Below are 22,233 nucleotides of genomic sequence, written 5' to 3'. Positions count from 1 at the left end.
AGCATTAACCAATGAGAAGAGAAAACAAGTGTAAGTTTATTTAGCTGACAGGTGATTTGAAACGACTGCTTGTGGCCAGATGGGGAAATAGGCTACAAAAACATAAACCACATATATTTTAAAACTCTCCTTCGCAATTTAACTCATGCGAAATAGATGCCCAAGACTGTATGTATCTTTTTCTGGTCTGTTTAGCAGCTCATGCAAGCAGAGATGAGTCTGCTAAATTGTAAGCAGCCTTCAACCACGGATGCCATTGTGCATCAACGAACATCTAAACAGCAGTGTGTTCTGATTGGCTGTTTGTGTGTGTGTGTTCCACGTAAACTTACGCGCGTAAGATTTGACCTAGCAAATTTTTATGTTAACCTTCATCTAAACCTTGACTTTTATGCTTACGTGATCCATTGTGAACGGTTCCTTCATGTTATTTAGCGTTCAGTTTTTTTCGTTTACGTGTTCCAATCTGGGGTTATATTCTGAAAATCCAAAGTGAGGACATCCTCAACGGGATGGATCAACACGCTCTTGGGACTCCCGAATCCCGAATTAAACATGATTAGTCCAGTTTTATGTTGTCAAATAGCTATATTTACATAAGAAACAAAGAAAAGAAAATATTACACAGACTGCACATAGCTACATTTTAGAGCCCATGTCCTATGGGTATTTCTGACTGGGTCCGGCTCCATGGCTAAATGGTAGCGTGCTGGCCTTTGGCCACAGGGGCCCCGGGTTCGATTCCCGGCAGGGTCGAGAATTTTAACCATAATTGGTTAATTCCGCTGGCACTGGGGCTGGGTGCATGTGTTGTCTTCATCACCATTTCATCCTCATCACGACGCGCGGGTCGCCTACAGGCGTCAAATCAAAAGACCTGCATCTGGCGAGCCGAACTTGTCCTTGGGCACTCCCGGCACTAAAAGCCATACGCCATTTTTTTATTTCTGACTGGACTGAATCTTTTTTTAACAGTTCCATTTGTTGACACAAACATTTAAAATAGTTCTTTTGCAGTTCACATGTCTAAAATTAAATGTTACCATTGCAATCTATTTTACAGAATCAACTGTCAGTCTATTTCTCACCTTTGTTCACTGAGCCTGTAGACTATTAAGGAGAACAATCTCAGCTGTAACAAATCTTAATTTATAAAATAAAACAATGTTTCTGTGCCGTATAATTTGAAAATCAAGAAACTGTTGTTTCCAATTACCTAGTAAAATGATTTACTGGATGAGGTATACGTAATTTTATGAAGATGCACCTAGATGAATACACTAGTTCTGTCGAGTCTACGAGTGTATCGCACAAACATTCACAGTTAAGTGAAAAACCAGTAGAGAGGAGAACTATCGTAGCTATCTCCCAGTTAGGTAAAAAGATCGATACATCGATCGTAAGCAATGTAAATCGATATTTCTGGATTTACTAGCATAACAGATCGAATGCAAGCGAATAACAAACGGTGTAATTAAATAAATATGAAAATATGTAACTTGTTGACGATACGAGATGAAAAGAAAAATTAAAATATATTACTTTCCCAAAACAAAAAAATGCGGGCATTAGCGGAAATCGTAAAAAATTACGCGGACGCTATATTAAACGTCGAAAATACGGACATGTGCGCATAAACTCGGACGTATGGCAATCCTGTCATCATCATAATCATCTTTTTTCTTTTTGTAATAAAGTTAAAACACTTCAGTTGGAAGTACGATTATAAGAAGCTACTCTTATATTGTTAGCTTCAAAACTCTTATTATTTAAACGTTTCTGATAGTCATAATCTCATCTGAAAGGAAATAGTTACATTTCTATGCACTATTTTAAGTTAAATAATAGTATGCCAATAGGAACATTGTTTCGGGTATACTAAAAACTAATCTATAATAGGAAGTAGGTATCAGTGATATGTTTTGAACCACCCAGTGTCTCAAAGATAGCTAAGCAAGTCAATGATAGGGAGATCCGGTGATATCTCTGAAAATAATACTATTAGCCTAATTGTTTAATTGTGTATGACCTCCGGAGAGGCCTGATGCAGGTCTTTCGAACTGACGCCTATAGGCGTGACGATGAGGCCGTACCTACACAGCACACACTCCCAGTCTCCGAGCCAGAGGAATTAACCATTTAAAACCCCTGACCCGGCAGGGAGTCTAACCTGGCACTCCTTGAACCAAAGACCAGCACTCTAATAATTCAGCCATGGATCCGGACAAGAATACCGCAACATTTTTCCTCAGACCCACCTTTACCGTCTCAAGGATAGCGCCCTAGAGCGTGCGACTTCATATCGGGAATACAACTGGTAAGAGAACCAGTACCTCGCCCAGACGGCCTCACCTGCTATGCTGAACAGGGGCCTTGTGGGGGATGGGAAGATTGGAAGGGATAGGCCTTAAATTAGGTACCATCTCGGCATTTGCATTGATTTCCCGAAGCTGAATGGACCCCGTTCCAGTCCTCGTACCAAGTTTGAAATTTCGAGACAGATCCGGGAATTGAACCCGGGCTCACGGGGGTGGCAGATAATAACACTAACCGATACACCACTGATGCGGGATTATAATAACTACCAGCACAATAATTTTCAGGGCTCACAGCATAACTTCACTCATGGACTGTTACCGCTATCCACGAACAACGAACCCACTATCCCTTGAATTTAAACTCACGGCTACACGACCAGTACCACATAGCCAATCGTTCGGTGGTCCGTAACAACATACACTTCTTTAGTGAACTAGCGTGTATAGATTTTTAAAAAAAGTCTTTGAATTGCCATCCTTAAAGAGAATTTTGCTTCTACTAGTTATCACAAGAGGGACTGCCTCTTCGAGTCCATAAAGCTGTGATCTGTTCATCCGGAAGGACGTGGGTTCGATACTCTGCCAGGAAGTAAAAAGAATACAGAAAATATATTTCCATTTCTGGACAATCACGTGGTCCTAGGGTTCACTCAGCTTCTATAATCAGAAATGAGTAGGCCTACCAGGTTAACTTCTGGCGACAAAGGCGGCCGGAAATAGAGATAACCACTCAGTCCCGCTTACAAGGGAAATGCTGCACTTCGTTTCCCTTAAAAAGAGATGCGGGTTGCTGAGCTAGGGTACAGTCAACCGCACGATATTTGACCGCTAGCGAAAATAGAAGAATCCACCACATTAGAGACCCACCAATCAAAACTGCACAAGACTGATCATGAAACGGAAGCATACATAGTATATAGCTTATAGACATCACTGAGATCCGATTCCTAGATCGGCGCATACCACATAGACAACAAATATCGCAGGAAATTGTTTCTAGAAGATAACAGAGCGGTTGTCTTTCCGATATGTCTGTTAATAACACACCTCATCGCTAAGTGGAGGTTATGCGATCTGTTACGACAGTGAGATGGAGTAGCTTAGTTGATAGACGTGCTGTAGATGGAGGATGGGAATTAAACTGCAGTGGTTAACTAGCTAGAACAACTAGTAAGCGCAGTCGTTTTTTAGAATACACTAACAATATTAACAGAGAACAGTTATCGCAATTTCTTTTCGTTTCATTTCTCTGTGTAGCAGTACGTACGATAGTATTTGGTCCATTAATAGCTCTGGTAAGATAAGCGTAGAGGCAAGGCATATTATATATGTTTATTACTTGCATTTAATAAGACACATTATTTTATTGTTTACCGAGCGAGTTAGCCATGCGGTTAGGGTCGCGCAGCTGTGAGCCTGCATTTCGGAGATAGTGGGTCGAATCCCGCCGTCGGCAATCCTGAAGATGGTTATCCTTTTTTTTCCCATGTTCACACCAGGCAAATACTGGGGTAGTAACTTAATTAAGGTCATGGCCGCTACCTTCCCAGTCATATTCCTTTCCCATACTTCCATCGCCGAAAACCTTCGATGTGTTAGTGCGACGTTAAACAAGTAGAAAAAGTTTAATGCACAAGTTCAATGCTACATTAAGAAAAAGGTAAGTGGCGTCGGCTTTGATACCTTCGACTGAAGGCAATAGAGAGATAACGAGGACTGCTGTACTTCAATATAAGTATCACGATTTATCTGTGGGATGGCCAGTGAATTGGTAACTCAACCCATACAACTGTTAGACAGTGTCAGATACCGTAGTTGACAGTGAAGTTCGAATAGAAGTCTCAACCCTTTTGTGTGTTCATTGTTGTTATTATTATGCTTGGCATTACTAGCCGTCGCACGATACCGTAGAGGAGTTGGCTAACTGAAAACCTAATGGAATAATAATATCGCACCATAGTGAGTTAACGCCTACTGACGATATGCTTACAGTGGCCGGAACATATATTTTCACGTGGAATCCGAACCACTCCTCGAGCTCGACTACTAACACGTATAAAGGCCTTCTGTTTCGATGACTGCTTTAAGTCTGCGAGGAACAGAATCCATGAGACTAGCAATATACTCCTCGCTCTCAGTAACTTCCTCTTAAATGTCAAGGGGTTGGCCCGAAAGGTCATCTTGAGATCAAGTAAGTGGCCGTGAGGTTAGCTCACACCCGACTGTCGGCAGCCCTGAAGTTGGTTTTCCGTGGTTTCCCATTTTCACACCAGGCAAATGCTGGAGCTGTACCTTAATAAGGCCACGGCCGCTTCCTTCCCGCACTTAGCCCTTTCATATCCCATCGTCGCCATAAGACCTATCTGCGTCGGCGTGACGTAAAGCAAACTGTAAAAAAAAAAAAAAAAAACAAATAAAACTTTGGGATGGGATCAGGCCAATTCTGCCTCGTGACGGGCTTTACCTCAGCCCACACGTTTCCGATAGGGTTGAGATCCGCAAGGAAGCCAGTCTATAAGATTGATTTCATAGCGAGCGCTGGGTGGATTCGAACCACTGCAATACAGGGTGAAGCGAAATTCGCTCACTCGGGCGTCGCAGCGCGACTCCTCACTGCCAGCAACAAAAAAAAAAAAAAAAAAAAAAATCTCCCACAAAAATTCGTCCTGCGATTATATCATCATCATCATCATCATCTGTTTACCCTCCAGGTTCGGTTTTTCCCTCGGACTCAGCGAGGGATCCCACCTCTACCGCCTCGAGGGCAGTGTCCTGGAGCTTCAGACTCTTGGTCGGGGGATACAACTGGGGAGAATGACCAGTACCTCGCCCAGGCGGCCTCACCTGCTATGCTGAACAGGGGCCTTGTGGAGGGATGGGAAGATTGGAAGGGATAGGCAAGGAAAAGGGAAGGAAGCGGCCGTGGCCTTAAGTTAGGTACCATCCCGGCATTCGCCTGGAGGAGAAGTGGGAAACCACGGAAAACCACTTCCAGGATGGCTGAGGTGGGAATCGAACCCACCTCTACTCAGTTGACCTCCCGAGGCTGAGTGGACCCCGTTCCAGCCCTCGTACCACTTTTCAAATTTCGTGGCAGAGCCGGGAATCGAACCCGGGCCTCCGGGGGTGGCAGCTAATCACACTAACCACTACACCACAGAGGCGGACGGGCATTTTATTATTTTGCTAATTTCCATCGGACATTACATACTGTAATACAGTAAGACACCATTTCTCAGGTCACATGCATCTTACATTTACAAAATTTAGTATTGCTGAACACGTTGTAACGCATCTAGTAGATGAAGTGGTGCGAATAAATTCACGCCCACGACGTGGAAATGGTGTCTTTCAAAGCTGACCAATGAAAACGAATGTTCGTCCATTTCTAGGATCGTAGTATGTAAGTGCAAATGCTTTCTATAGGACCCGCTGCAATCGCTGTTGACGATTAAGATGCCAGATACCATACCATCTGGACTACATTTACGAAATAAAAACATACGGCTCAACCCAGGATCGATCCCTCGACCTCCTGCATGCTAACCCAAAACTCTATCCACTGCACCAACTGTACAGCACGACTAACGTGTGCTGTCAGAGATAGTTACCCTACATGTGGTTAGAGTGTTGCCAGATTACCACACATCAACGTCCATTTCTCCTGGATATACTCGCAGGACGAACTTTTGTGAGAGACTGTTTTATTGCTGGCATGTGAGGAGTCGTGCTGCGACGCCCGAGTGCGCGAATTTCGCTTCATCCTATATATTGGTCTACACTTTCGCCCTTATACAGCTCCTCTATCAACTAAGTTACTCCATCTCACTGTGGGAACAGGTTGCATAACATCCACTTAGCGCTGAGGTACGCTATAAAAGGGTTTATCGGAAAGACAGCTGCTCCATTACGCTCCAGGAACAAATTACTGCGCTACTTGTTGTTTATATACTATGCGTCGATCTAGAAATCAGTGATATCTTACAAGCCAGATACCATGCTTCCGTTTCATTGCTAGTACTGTACACGTTTTCTCTGACTGGTGGGTCTCTAATGTGGTGGATTCTTCGATGTTAACTAGCAGCCAAATTTTGTGCGATTGAGTGTACACTCCAAAAGTGGAAACCGTATATGCGCAGATTTATTTAATTTCAAAGTTATGAAAATACGCGTGGACATGCACTGTGCAGTAGCTTGTGGCTGAGGTAAGGTTGAAAGGGATGAATTACAGTCATACACTTGACGTTGACCTGTCTCAGTCTTATCCTTGGCGTTGACAGTATGAAAGTGACTGAGGTATGAGTGATGCTAGTAATGCCATTCCTTATGCAGCCAGTCCCTGCTATGAATGGTGTGAAAATGTTACTCATAGAATCGGTTGATGCATACATTTCAGTGGGCTTGGCAGACTGATATGTAATAGCAAATTCTGGCTCGGTGAAGAAAGCAACGGGAAAGTACCCCCACTCATCATTTCCCTAGTACGCCTCTTCAGTGATGCCTAGACAGTCTATGACAACTGATGGCGGAGCTGTTGAGGATCCAACCAGCCTTAGGACTGACGACTGAATATACAGTTTATATGAACGAAATGCGAGTGTAACACCTGGAAGACTTCCCTTATTAACGCCGAGTAGTCACCTTCCACCCCTTCAAGGACCTTCAGAGCTTGTACAGAGATTTTGCTAGTTATCATAGGAGAGAAGTACTGCCGAAAATAAATGTCATCAAATGTCGATTCAATTTTATTTATTTATTTATTTATTTATTTATTTATTTATTTATTTATTTACTTATTTATTTGGGGGTATAGTAGGTACATGTTGCGGGTAATATGATTAGTTGTATGTGTTTGCCATTATCGAACGGGTGTGGATGATATTAAACATCTATACTAAAACTGGACCTCATTCAGATAAGGAGAGATTATCCATTTTTGTGCTCGAATATTGTCAGAACAACGCAGCCTCTGTTCCCGCGAAATTAGAAGAATATTTCGAATTAAGTAACCGAAAAAGCGAGATGAAAGTTCGGCCTATTTACTGATGATAAAATATCGCGAAATAATTGATCAAGCAAAGAATGAGAAACAAGAGAAGAAGAAAAAGTCGGCTCTCTCTCATCGACCATGTGCTTATCAGTGGCGTGTGCCGGGATCAAAACGTGAGCTACCACTAGACTTAGGTTACCCCTCTTTTTGATAGCTCGTTTAGTGAAGGTCAAGCCTTAATTAGCGTCGTTTTGAGCTGCAGCTAATAACCACCCGAGTAGCCTGCTATGTTGTGAAGGGTGTTTCACAATATTCAACACCTGATCAGTGGAAATGGTAGCCTAGAGTTTAGCAAATTAAAGTCCTTAGCAAATTGAAGTCCGGTTTTGTGGCTAAATGGTTTGAATACTTGCCTTTCTGTACGATGTCGCCAGTTCAGTTCTCGCAATCAACCTCCAAAATCAGCAATGAAAGCTATCTCCGTACAGGCCATGAAGGCCCTTGGAGGGATGGAAGGTAAAGGCTTCCACTATCCGTAACCTCGATACTTGATGGGGTAGAGTGGTTAGCTCTACGCCCGGCCGCCTTTGCCCCCAGGAATTAACCTGGTACTCATTTTTGGTGTAGGCTGAGTGAACCTGAGGGCCATGTGCACCTCCGGAAGTGGAAATCTCGCTTCTTAAATTTTGCGTCCTTCCGGGCGAACCGAGCACTCCTTTACTGCCTCGGCCAGCCAGCCCCTCAATCAACCTCCTTGTACTCTTAATTACCCCTCTGGGGACTGGGTGTTTATGACATCTTCGCCATTCATTTCATCCTCATTAGGTCAGTACAAAGCATTTCTTTTTCTTTCTTTTTTTTTTTTTTGCTTTACGTCGCTCCGACACAGATAGATCTTATGGCGACGATGGGATAGGAAAGGCGTAGGGATGGGAAGGAAGCGGCCGTGGCCTTAATTAAGGTACAGCCCCAGCATTTGCCTGGTGTGAAAATGGGAAACCACGGAAAACCATCTTCACGGCTGCCGACAGTGGGGTTCGAACCCACTATCTCCCGATTACTGGATTCTGGTCGCACTTAAGCGACTGCAGCTATCGAGCTCGGTACAAAGCATTTCCAGAGGCCATGCACTACTATTATTATTAAATTAAAATTTAGAATTGTACAGCATTACCAGTGGTCTTACCCGTCGTTCACTGGTTTATTGTCCACCTCCGTAGCGTAACGGACAGCGCTGTGTGTGTGGTTAAAATTATGGTGCATACAGCTACCTCCAAAGGGGGTGTGCTTGACACGAGGACGCGGGTTTGTCCGGCTCCTTGGCTGAATGGTCAGCGTAGTTGCCTTCGGTTCAGAGGGCCTTGGGTTCGATTCCCAGCTGGGTCGGAAATTTTAACCTCAAACGGTTCTTTGCGCTGGCTCGAGTACTGGGTGTTTATACTGTCCTCAACATTCCTGCAATTCACACACCACACACAACATTATTCTTCACTAGAAAAGCACGCAGTTCCATACACGGCAGATGCCACCCACCCTCGTCGGAGGGTCTGCCTTACAAGGGCTGCACCAGGCTAGAAACAGCCACTCGAAATTATTATTGGTTTATTAGGCTCCTCGGTAGGCCAGTCGTGGTGTCTGACCCGCTATCATGGATTCGATGCCAAACAACAAAAAACACTAAAGCTGAAATACTGCATTTCATTTTACCAGATCTGTCTATAAAAAAAGAGAATTATATTAATCGTATAACAGCAGCCTGTAGTGTCTTCCTACAATAATGTAGCCAGGAGTGAAATACCAGCACTCTGTTTTCTATATAAGTTAATTAAGTTAGAATGAGGTTGGGAATTATACATGATGAGGAAACTAATAAACAAGGGAATGACAGGTACGACCGCTGGTAATGCTGTATAATTTTAATTTGACAATAATAATAATAATAATAATAATAATAATAATAATAATAATAATAATAATAATAATAATAATAATAATAATAATACGTGGCCTCTGGAAATGCTTGGTGGTGACCTAATGAGGCTGAAATGAATGCGAAGGCGTCATAAACATCCAGTCCCCAAGCCAGAAGAATTGAGAGAACGAGGAGGTTGATTCCGAGAATGATGTGAGGTAGGCTTACCATGTTTAACTATCTGCAATTTATCTTCGTACTTCATTTGCGAGAATGGTTTATCCAGTACCGGTAACTTTTTGGATTAACATTTATTTCGGTGTAAACTTTTAGGTGAATAACCTTGAAAACAGAACGTAACAGTAAGGTACCACCAAATTTTCACGACACACTCCTCACACGTAGAAGAAAATATTTGATATGGGCATATTTCCGGAGACGCTTTATTTCCGTGCTAGAACTCATTTTCTACAACTCTACATAGTGCATTAACTATGGGAAGCACATAGGAATAGAGCATACCACATGAAACAAGAAAAGTTCAAAATGCCCGCCCTATTCTCCCTACATCAACCCGCCGTCGCACTGAATGTCGGGTGCGCTGATGTATCTATGGAGTATTGCATATTGTCTCTTGGTTACGTCTGCAGGTTCACTACCAGTGTTTTGAGGTCCAGTTTAACGCAGGTAATGTTGACATGCGATGTACTTCCTTACTACACGTAGCGTCAACTGTTCAGTGTGCATTACGGACTTGGCGAACATGGAACTGTTAACTAGTGTTTATCACGGAATTGGTTTCCGATACAGGGCAATGGAAGGGTACAAAAATGAGGAGTTGACAGATGCCGTTTTTGAATGTACACTGACTGACAGAGCAAATGCAACACCAAGAAGGAATGGTTCGAAAGGGATGAAAGTTGGGGAAAAACAGAGACGGCACGGACGAATAATTGATGTTTATTTCAAACCGATATGCAGGTTACACAATGCACACGGCATCGACTCAGTAGGATGTAGGACCACCGCGAGCGGCGATGCACGCAGAAACACGTCGAGGTACAGAGTCAATAAGAGTGCGGATGGTGTCCTGAGGGATGGTTCTCCATTCTCTGTCAACCATTTGCCACAGTTGGTCGTCCGTACGAGGCTGGGGCAGAGTTTGCAAACGGCGTCCAATGAGATCCCACACGTGTTCGATTGGTGAGAGATCCGGAGAGTACGCTGGTCACGGAAGCATCTGTACACCTCGTAGAGCCTGTTGGGAGATGCGAGCAGTGTGTGGGCGGGCATTAGCCTGCTGAAACAGAGCATTGGGCAGCCCCTGAAGGTATGGGAGTGCCACCGGCCGCAGCACATGCTGCACGTAGCGGTGGGCATTTAACGTGCCTTGAATACGCACTAGAGGTGACGTGGAATCATACGCAATAGCGCCCCAAACCATGATGCCGCGTTGTCTAGCGGTAGGGCGCTCCCCAGTTACTGCCGGATTTGACCTTTCTCCACGCCGACGCCACACTCGTCTGCGGTGACTATCACTGACAGAACAGAAGCGTGACTCATCGGAGAACACGACGTTCCGCCATTCCCTCATCCAAGTCGCTCTAGCCCGGCACCATGCCAGGCGTGCACGTCTATGCTGTGGAGTCAATGGTAGTCTTCTGAGCGGACGCCGGGAGTGCAGGCCTCCTTCAACCAATCGACGGGAAATTGTTCTGGTCGATATTGGAACAGCCAGGGTGTCTTGCACATGCTGAAGAATGGCGGTTGACGTGGCGTGCGGGGCTGCGACCGCTTGGCGGCGGATGCGCCGATCCTCGCGTGCTGACGTCCCTCGGGCTGCGCCTGGAACCCTCGCACGTGCCACATGTCCCTGCGCCAACCATCTTCGCCACAGGCGCTGCACCGTGGACACATCCCTATGGGTATCGGCTGCGATTTGACGAAGCGACCAACCTGCCCTTCACAGCCCGATCACCATACCCCTCGTAAAGCCGTCTGTCTGCTGGAAATGCCTCCGTTGATGGCAGCCTGGCATTCTTAGCTATACACGTGTCCTGTGGCACACGACAACACGTTCTACAATGACTGTCGGCTGGGAAATCACGGTACGAAGTGGGCCATTCGCCAACGCCGTGTCCCATTTATCGTTCGCTACGTGCGCAGCACAGCGGCGCATTTCACATCATGAGCATACCTCAGTGACGTCAGTCTACCCTGCAATTGGCATAAAGTTCTGACCACTCCTTCTTGGTGTTGCATTTGCTCTGTCAGTCAGTGTATGAATTAGCATACGGTTAGGCTGTGTCTTCTGTATCGGGTAAGATTTTCAGAATAAGGAGCCCCAACAGGAGGACCTCTGAAGTAACTGACGTCTTAGGGAGGAGTATGGGACTCGCGACTTGAGAAGGCCTAGCAGGACGCGGATACTGCAACTGGAGGAGATAATTCTCCATGCAGTTGACGACGACCGTACTGTCAGCGTTAGACAATTAGCTGCAACAGGCAACGTTGACCACATGACTGTTTGGCGAATGTTACATGAGAACCTCTGGTATCCATCAATAGCTGATTTTCCTGCGCGGGTACACTTCTGTGAATGGGTTATTCCACAATGTGTCAACCCTGGTTTTAGTGCAGCTGTGCTGTTCACGGATCAGGCATCGTTCCAACGTGATCCATTTATAAATGTTCACAATCAGCACGTGTGGGATGACAAGAATCATCACGCAACTGTTGAAACACGCCATCAAAAATTATTTTCTATCAATAATTGGGCCAGCATTGTTACTGTTCGTTATGGCCTCATGTTCTTCCACCCAGGCTCAACGGACAAACTTACCATGCTTTCTTAGAGAAAATGAAATGGCGTATGGCTTTTAGTGCCAGGAGTGTCCGAGGACAAGTTCGGCTCGCCAGGTGCAGGTCTTTTGAATTGACTCCCGTAGGCGACCTGCGCGCCGTGATGAGGCTGAAATGATGATGAAAATGACACATACACCCAGCTCCCGTGCCAGCGAAATTAATCAATTATGGTTAAAATTCCCGACCCTGAAAAGGCCAGCACACTAACCATTTAGCCATGGAGCCGGACTTTCTTAGAGAATACTCTACCTATTCTGCAAGAAGACGCTGCTACAAGTGCCACGAAACATGTACTGCATGCACGATTATTCTCCTGCTCATTTCAGTGCCAATGTCCGTCGGTTTCTAAATAACGAGAGTCCGTGACAGATTGATAGATCGATCACTTACCTGGTCTCCACGCTCTCCATACCTACCCCACTAAACTTTTATCTGTGGGGCCATTTGAAAGCTCTTGTGTATCAAACCCTGGTACAAGATGCAGAGGGTGTTTGTGTCCGTATTGTGGAAGGCTGCGAAACCATACGCAATACTCCTGGGATACATCAGGTAATCCGGGATTCAATGAGACGGTAGGTTGATGCATGCATCAATGCTAACGGAGGGCATTTTGAACTCTTTTATTTTTGCTTTACGTCGCACCGACACAGATAGGTCTTATGATGACGATGGGATAGGAAAGGCTTAGGAATGGGAAGGAAGCGGCAGGTTTAACGGGATGGTAATGAAGTTGGCAGTGGGGTATTTAACTTCACTAAAGAAGAGTACAGCTGATTATGTTGTTGGGAGTACTTGTTACATGACAGTATGATGTGGTTCAAGTCGGCTAAATCTCCGGGGTCTTCTGGGCAGTGAGGGGTGTCTAAGACCTTGATCCTGTGTAGATGACTCGGATAGCATCCATGACCCAGACGCATTCTTTTTAAAGATCAAAGGTGCCTGCGAGTTTGTTTAAATATCTTGAACCAGATTTGCGTTGGTATAGTGGGATGAATTTTAGCATAGTGCTTTAATCTTGTAAGCTGTGGCGTTTTCCAGTACTCAGCCCATTCCCTGTAGGCCTGTTGTTTGATTGTGGGCAGGAAATTAGAATATGTTAACTGTTTGTAAAGGCGGAGTTCACATGTTATGGCGTCTTTCGCTAGATGGTCTAATATCTCGTTCATCGTTATGCCAGCATGGCCATAGGAGATGTACAGTACTTCCTGAGCTACTTTCTGGACGGTATAGATTAAGTTCATTTTTTAAAATATCGAAAAGTGATTTTCATGTAAACAATATGCAGCCCCATTGTTTCGTAAGTAGATATACAATATATTTATTTTCGCTGGTTGTACAGAGCACTTCAAATTTGATTTACATGAGGATTTCTCAAAGGAATGGTGAAACTCGGTATTATGTGTTAAGGTGGTTGTTGTTATTACTGTACAGAGCACTTCAAATTTGATTACATGAGGATTTCTCAAAGGAATGGTGAAACTCGGTATTATGTGTTAAGGTGGTTGTTGTTATTACTGTTTTAAGAAGATGTACAACTGGGCAACCACCTTCCAATAATAGTAATCAGAAAGGAAAAAGGAAGGGGGTCCAATCCTTCGGAAAATGAAGGAATCGGAAAAGGAAAGGTAAGTAGCATAAACGGTGTGAAAATGAAAGACTGCCTGGGCCTCGTAAACGTAATACTAATACCGTCTGGGTCGGAAGAGAACAAGAGGTGACCAAGAGAGATCGGGGATAGAAATATTAAAGTGAAGAGCAGAGCACAAGTAGAAGCAATGCTAGAACTCACCCAAGGACCCCGTAGTTACCAACCCACACTCCCAGTCCCTGAGGCTCCTTTTATTCGTCTCTTAAGACAGGCAGGGGATACCGTGGATGTTGTACTACCGTCCCCACCCACAGGGGGATGTTATAATATATTGACTGTTGAGAATATTTATATACATAAAATAATAAAATTGCGTGACTGAATTATATTCTTGCATGCATGAATGAATAAGCACTTCTCTCCCAGTCGCGGATAACCACAAACTGAGGAGAGAGCATTCCTAATTGAATGAGTCAGTGAATGAATGCATGGATGAATTTATGAATGCATGAATGGATGAATTAAATGCACTCGGCCTATAGCTATGAAGCATCAGCAGCTACGGAAAGACTATCCCATTCAGAGTGAATGAAAATGAATTGGTAGAATTCATGCATGCAAGAAAAGCAAAGGAAACTATTCACTCTCAGTAACGGATAATCAATAACTGCGGAGAGAGCCCTTATTCTTGAATGTATGAATGAATGAGTGAATGGATGAGGTAATGAATGATTGAATGTTCTCATCCTACAGCTATGGAATACCAGCAGCTGAGGAAGAAACAATCCATCTATTGGACCCTGACTTATTACATGCGATTTAACAATTAATTACAATATGGAGTACTAACAAACAACGACTATACAATGATACTAATACTCACTATACTAATTACCACTATTGACAGATTCTTAACTAACCGTGTCATAACTCAAACATCTATCTATCCGTAGTCTGCTCTACCCGCATTACAGGATCTTGCAACTTTCTTCTGTATAAATTTCTAATTATAATTAATAGCTTACTGAGATTACTAGGCTTATGCCATTTTTTTCTTACCATCCTAATAATTCTATAACCACTTTCATCCTCACTTGTTCACGGCTATTCAAAAATATCCTTCTGACCACTAGGGTTTCTTTACAGAATTTCAGCATGTGAAATTCTTCTCTATGTTCACTACAGAGAAGGCACCTTATTGTATCCTTCCCCCTAATCCATCCCTTATTCTTATAAATCCCCATCATCCACCAGATCGAACTTCGTGTTTCTCTTCTGTTTACATTCACGATATTTGTGCTCATATCCTGCCTTATCCAATTCAATTCTGAGAGGGTCGTCTTGCTCCTACATTCGGATACCAACCACTGTCTTTGAATATCCCTAAATCGTTTAATAATTAGTTTATTTGTCGATGCCTTCAACCTCTCGAGGTCCTTCTCCCAATAATTTCCGAATCCCAACCTGTCTAGTATACTTTTAACTCAGCCAGTACTCTCTCGGAATATTTTCTGTATGGTGTTGATATGCAATCTTCAGTCTTAACAACTATTTCAAAATTCTCTTAAGAACATCTACTTGAATACTTTATTCACATATTCATCTTACTCCGCAGTTTGCTGTACAATTTGGTAACCTCATTATAACTTGAAAAACTTGCTTATTACCTACCTAATTCAGCATCTCACACTCTTTCTCTACTCCCCATAGTTCAGCTCCACATAACATTCGATTTTGCACTACAGCTTGCAGGACAGTATTCTTAATCTTAAAATTTATATTTGGGAATTAATTTTCAAGAATTCGAATTACTAATAATGCTGCAAGACCTTTGCTTGTTTTATGTGGTGGACCCATTTTCCGTTATTTGCTATATATATATTCCCAAGTACTCTAATCTATTCCTGACCTCCACTTGACGTCTATCATCCATTGTTCATCCTTCGCTCGTTTACAACCCTTTTCACAAATCGGACCTTTCATCTTGAAGATGTTAATTTTTAATGACCATTTTTTGAAAACTCTGCCAGAGCATTGATACTCTTTAGCATGCCTCCGGCCGTTAACGTCGTCAGCAGGACATCGTTCGCAAAATTTAGGCCTAGTATTTCATGATTTATTAAAACTGGACACGTTCCCTTATCTCCTCCATGTCCAATTAATATATCATTGATAAATAACAAAAATAAAATAGGAGGTAGCTTACACCCTAGTTTCAAACCAAATTTAGATTCCACTTGACCACATACTACCCCATCATCTACCCTAATACTACATTGCACCGCTGCATAGATCAGCTCAATGCTTGTATCATCTTTGTAGACACCCCTAATAGGCGTAATTTCGCGACAAATGCGCCCATGCTGACTGTGTCAAAGGCCTTTTGAAAATTTATAGCCATTATATACTGTATACCTATAGTTTACCTGCTTTTCGTTTGGTATATTTATCTATTATTTTTACAATCATAATGTTATCAACTGTTCTACCTTTCCTGAAACTACTCTGATATATCGAGAGGATGGAAAATTCTTCCACCCATTTCATCAGCCTATTTGGCAAAATTCCTGTATATAATTTATTTAAGGAGTAGGCTAAAGTAGTGTTATGCCTCTGTAGTTCCTTGGATTACTTCTCTCCCCACGCTTTTTGTAAATTGGACGTAGTATACCTACAGTGGGGGACGTATAACTCAAATTGCTAATTGCCGCATGTACACAGTTCAGATCACTAAAACATAAACGGAGATGCTTCATCACAAAACATCGTAAACGGCACAATGTGCATAAACGGAAAAAGTTTGTAAATAATAACGAAATACGTAATTAGTATGGATTAACTCAGTGATATAAGTATTCATACACCTCGTTAGTACTTCAACTGTACAGACAGTGGAGCAACGGTATGATACGGCTTCATACTGAAAGTAAATCATATTCTGAAATCGCAAATGTATTATATACAAGCCGTGCTACAGTCCAAAATGCCATACGGCGATTTAAAACAAACAGAACCCTTGTAAACAGCGAAAGATCAGGCCGATCATACAACTTGACGACTCGAGAAAGGTAGTGAAAACAGTCATGAAGAATCCGAAGATAAGTGCGACGTAAATAAAAGCCCATGTAGAAAGGATATTATGGTAAACAAGTCATAAGTAGAACCATCACAAAAATTCTTCATCGCGCGAGTATAAAGCTAGTGTCCCCAGGAAGAAAACCTACATTAGTAAGAAAAATCAAGTAGCCAGATTGCCGTTTACCAATGAGTATGTAGAAAACGATAATGGATTTTGAGACCTAGTTTTCTTTTAATTTTTTGCTTACGTCGCACCGAGTTTTATTAGTGACGAAAGTAAATTTAATATATTTCACAATGATAGACGAATGTTGGTCTGGGTAAAGCCAGCCTAATACTGAGCTGGACATCAAAAATATCCAGGCTACTGTGGAGCATGGCGGAAATGGAGCAATGGTACGGGGCTCCATGGCAGCTTCGGGTGAAGGAGTGCTCTGTAATTATGGACAGATTCGGTTACCTGAATATACTGAAGGAAAATTTGCTGAAGTGTGCCGACATACTTGGCATTGGGAACAATTTATATTTCCAGCAAGATAATGAACCCAAACATACTGCGTAGATTGTCCATCTGTACCTGCTCTATCACATACCACACACCCTGAAAACTCCAGCTCAGACCCCAGAAATCAATCCAATCGAGCATTTGTGGAACGAGCTGGGGACAAGATTAAGAAACCATGACATTACCAGCAAACATAGGTTAAAGGAACTGTTGCTACAGGAATGGAACACAATTTGTTTCGAAATAACAAGGAAATTGGTATACTCCATGCCAAAACGGCTTCGCAAGTCATCCATAACAAAGGTATACATGCCACATATTAGGAATCGATTTGGTGGAGGTGTTAGTTATAGAAACAACTTATGTTTGTTCTTGTATGAATACTTACGTCCTACGTAAAAATGATATTCCGATCAGTTGTATTTTTTATTTAGTAAGGAGTCATTTTGTGTTGATTTTTTATGTATATATTTAAGTCGAGATGTTAATAAACAAGTGTTCATTACTTAATTACGTTCACTTGTATAATTAATTCTGATAAAATATTTTATTTTCATATAAATCCATCTGTATTAATACGTATGTCCCTCGCTGTATCTGCCATGACTTAGGAAATTCCAAAGAATCAAACATCTTATTCAATAATTTGTCGACTTTTGACTGCTTCTTTCCAAAACTCATTTGTTATACCACTTAGACCCCCCCCCCGCTATCTTACGTACATTTGGCCTTTCTTACTATTTCTAAACCATCATATTCTAATATTTCTTCATCTAAGCAGGGGATAGGTATCTCCAGACCCACCGAGACATCCATACACGTTCTATTGTTTATCCAAGTATCGCCGGGCTGAGTGGCTCAGACGGTTGAGGCGCTGGCCTTCTGACCCCAACTTGGCAGGTTCGATCCTGGCTCAGTCCGGTGGTATTTGAAGGTGCTCAAATACGTCAGCCTCGTGTCGGTAGATTTACTGGCACGTAAAAGAACTCCTGCGGGACTAAATTCCGGCACCTCGGAGTCTCCGAAAACCGTAAAAGAGTAGTTAGTGGGACGTCAAGCAAATAACATTGTTATTTATTATTATTCAAGTATCATGACCTCCTAATAATTTGTGAAAATAATCAACCCAAACTTCATAAGCAATTTTGGCATTAACATAACCTCTATAACCTCTACTTATTTATTAATTCTGTTCCATACCTTATCACTATGGCTACTTTTACAATCTGTGTTTATTAATTTCCTCTGCTCCTGTTGCCATATCCTCTTTTGTTCTACTAATAACACTTTGTATTCCTTTCTTAGTCTACAATATTGGGCACGAACCTCGGGATCGCCCTCTTTCACCCTCTGTCCTGGATGCCTTTAGGGTTCTAATCACTTCCAACTTATATTTATACACATTTCACTACACCTTCCTTTTCCCTTATCATTATGCTTTCTTTTAACGTGGGCTATGGTTTTAAAGAGTACTAGTACTATCGCACCGAGCTCGATAGCTGCAGTCGCTTAAGTGCGGCCAGTATCCAGTATTCGGGAGATAGTAGGTTCGAACCCCACTGTCGGCAGCCCTGAAGATGGTTTTCCGTGGTTTCCCATTTTCACACCAGGCAAATGCTGGGGCTGTACCTTAATTAAGGCCACGGCCGCTTCCTTCCACTTCCTAGCCCTTCCCTGTCCCATCGTCGCCATAAGACCTATCTGAGTCGGTGCGACGTAAAGCAACTAGCAAAAAAAAAAAAAAAAGTACTATCGCTAGGTCCACATTATTACTCAATAACTCTTAAATATGACTCTATTATTTTTGGGGTACTCCCGCACCACTTATATTTATTCATGATTCTTTTATCCTCTTGTCTTCTTACAGTATTGCCTTCCTCCCGCTCCTTTCCATACAGCCTTAAGGTAATAGATACCGGGACATGATGTGATTCGGCCCATTCTTTTATCTCTATTTTGTTTACCATTTCTGAAATATCTCCTGTACACACAACCAAATCAATTACACTACCTCCATGCGTTGTGATATATGTTAGCTTTCCCGTTTCATCCCCCACCACCATCCAATTTGAAGGTATAGATTTTCTGCAGCCCACTGTTCTAAGAGTTCATCACAATATACATTCCGTTCTTTATCCCGATCATTTCTGCTACCTCTCATTGGCTCTATTCCTTCTTTACTATATGCTGGAATTGGCTCCCCAATTTGTGCATTCGAATCTATCAACATAATACTGTAATTCCTACTTCTTCCAAGTTACCTCTCATTAAGTTGATATCCTGTATTAAATCCTCAAAATAACTCATGTTCGTATATGGTTGTATAGGAAGCATATACATATATCTTTCTGTCTATTACGTTCTAATTTGAACTTTATCCAAACTACATCTTCCGTATTGTTAGGTAATTCTTCTATCTGATTAATAATCTCCTCCTTCATTAGAAGTGATATCCCTCCAGGAGTTCTCCCTCGTGCCTTTTTCTTTCTTTTAATTACACTTCTCGTAACATACCCCTTTCACGGTAAGATCTTCCCTTTGGGCACCCATGTTTCTGAAAAGGCAGATATTTCAAAATTGTCCACAACCTCAAACACTCCATCATTTCCCAGTTTACTTAATAAGCCTTCTACTTTAACAAAGCCTAATTTCAATACTAGTTATTTCTCTTTTCTGTTATCAGTAACACTTCCTGTTTTACTTCGTATGTTTATTATTTTATCAATTTCGACTATACTTCCACGAGGAGAGCTATAAATTACCCCAAGCATCTTTCCTCCCGTTTATTTCTTTTTCCATCTACGAGATCCCCCTTCTTAGTCCATATTTCTTTCAAGTTCTGTCTTGTTTCTTTTTCTTATGATCGCTGTGAGGCCCTCTCTTCTTGCTCTCCCCAAGTGGAATCGAAGGACTCATTTCTTTCTTCAACTCCCAGGTCTCTCTGGATCTAAATTTCCGCCCCTTGGCATTCCGGAGAATTTTATAGGCTTTCATCCCGGATATCAATTACGCCTTAAACGGCCTAATCTCATCCACACCGGATTCCGTGCAATTTACTTTCACTCCTGCCGTGAGCACTTCCAATACAGAAGATAGTAATTCCTCCCCTATTCTCTTTAATCCCATATATGAACAGGTATCTGCTACGTTGGGCAAGCGTTGACCCCCGGACCTGCATCTCCAGCTCCCGTATGCGCTGCTCCAACACACCAAGCGATTTCCTTTGCAATTTCCACTTCCTCCTGGTATTTATCTATGGATTCTTGTATACCTACCATGCCACCTCTCAGGCTATCTTTCAGATCCTGAATGTCCTTATTCTGCTCCATGATCAGCTCCCTCGTTGTATCTGTTTGGCTGACCTCTTTTATCACCTCCTTAATCTTTTCAATATCATCCCAACTCAGTGGTCCAGGATTGCTTTCCACTCCTCCAATTACTAATAGTACCGCAATCACTATCGCTGCCAACACCATTTCAAAGTAACTTACGTCACATTTTAGTCCACATACTACCTGGTACTTTATGCGGTTGTTCCATCGGCCGATGACCGCTCGGTAGAGTTCTATGCCTATACCCATTTCGCTTACCAAACTAGCACTCAGCACTCCCACACACACGTCTGCTTCATTTTCAGGGCTCCAGTCGACTGTATACTATATTGTAAACCTCGTATGTGTGAATATTTGTCATTTGTACACATGGTACAGGTAGTATGGAACAAACTAGCTTTACAGAACTCTAGTTTTAGGATACATTCAACATAGTCCTCAATGCATTGCTTTAAGTATTACCTACAAACATTTTATAAAACTCGAATAGGCCTAAACATTATTTAGTCCAAATCACATACACGGTCGACAGTGAAGCAATCACACATTTTTTCAAAGAATGTTTCGATTTCGGTAGAACTTCACTATCTGATGAGCACCCTTTAATAACATGATAGCCGGGCTGAGTGGCTCAGACGGTTAAGGCGCTGGCCTTCTAACCCCAACTTGGCAGGTTCTTTGAAGGTGCTCAAATACGACAGCCCCGTGTCGGTAGATTTACTGGCACGTAAAAGAACTCCTGCGGGACTAAATTCCGGCACCTCGGCGTCTCCGAAGACCTTAGAAAAGTAGTTAGTGGGACGTAAAACAAATAACATTATTATTATTAATAACATGATAATGTTTAAATGCTGGAAATATTACGTGGAGTAGCTTTCAGAGAAGAGCTATGTTAATTAATTCAGTCTTTTGCCACGATGGGAGCTAGAATGCGCTGCTATAACCATCTTCAGCTCGCTAATATATCGCGGCCATGAAATGAAATGAAATGGCGTATGGCATTTAGTGCCGGAAGTGTCCGAGGACAAGTTCGGCTCGCCAGATGCAGGTCTTTTAATTTGACTCCCGTAGGCGACCTGCGCGTCATGATGAGGATGAAATGATGATGAAGACGACACATACACCCAGCCCCCGTGCCGGCGAAATTAACCAATTAATGTTAAAATTCCCGACCCTGCCGGGAATCGAACCCGGGACCCCTGTGGCCAAAGGCCAGCACGCTAACCATTTAGCCATGGAGCCGGACATCGCGGCCATAACCTGGGCGCTTACGCCCCCAGACCCCTTTTGCTTGCCCCACTCACACTCACAGATTCAGAGACCAACCAGGGAATTTAAAAAAAAGGTAAAAAGCTGTAAATGAAACAATGTGGAATACTGTACAGAACAAGAATATTTGATATGAAACTTACCTTTGGAGGGTACAACTCGCCGGCAGCCTTAAAGAACTGCTGCACCATTGTCTCCAAGGGGAATATCGTTTTGAAGAGGAATTCACCAAGTTGTAACAAAAAATAGTTATAAGTTGAGGAAATTGCAGACTCAGCTAGGAGCCATGGTTTCGATACTTCACTCCCAAAATTTGGAGCTTTTTGGATTTGCTCTATTTGTCATCTCTTAAGACAGGCATTTGGCACCGTAGAGA

This window comes from Anabrus simplex, chromosome 6, assembly GCF_040414725.1.
Source record: "Anabrus simplex isolate iqAnaSimp1 chromosome 6, ASM4041472v1, whole genome shotgun sequence".
NCBI classification, from domain to species: Eukaryota; Metazoa; Arthropoda; class Insecta; order Orthoptera; family Tettigoniidae; genus Anabrus; species Anabrus simplex.
This window is presented reverse-complemented; position numbering follows the sequence as displayed.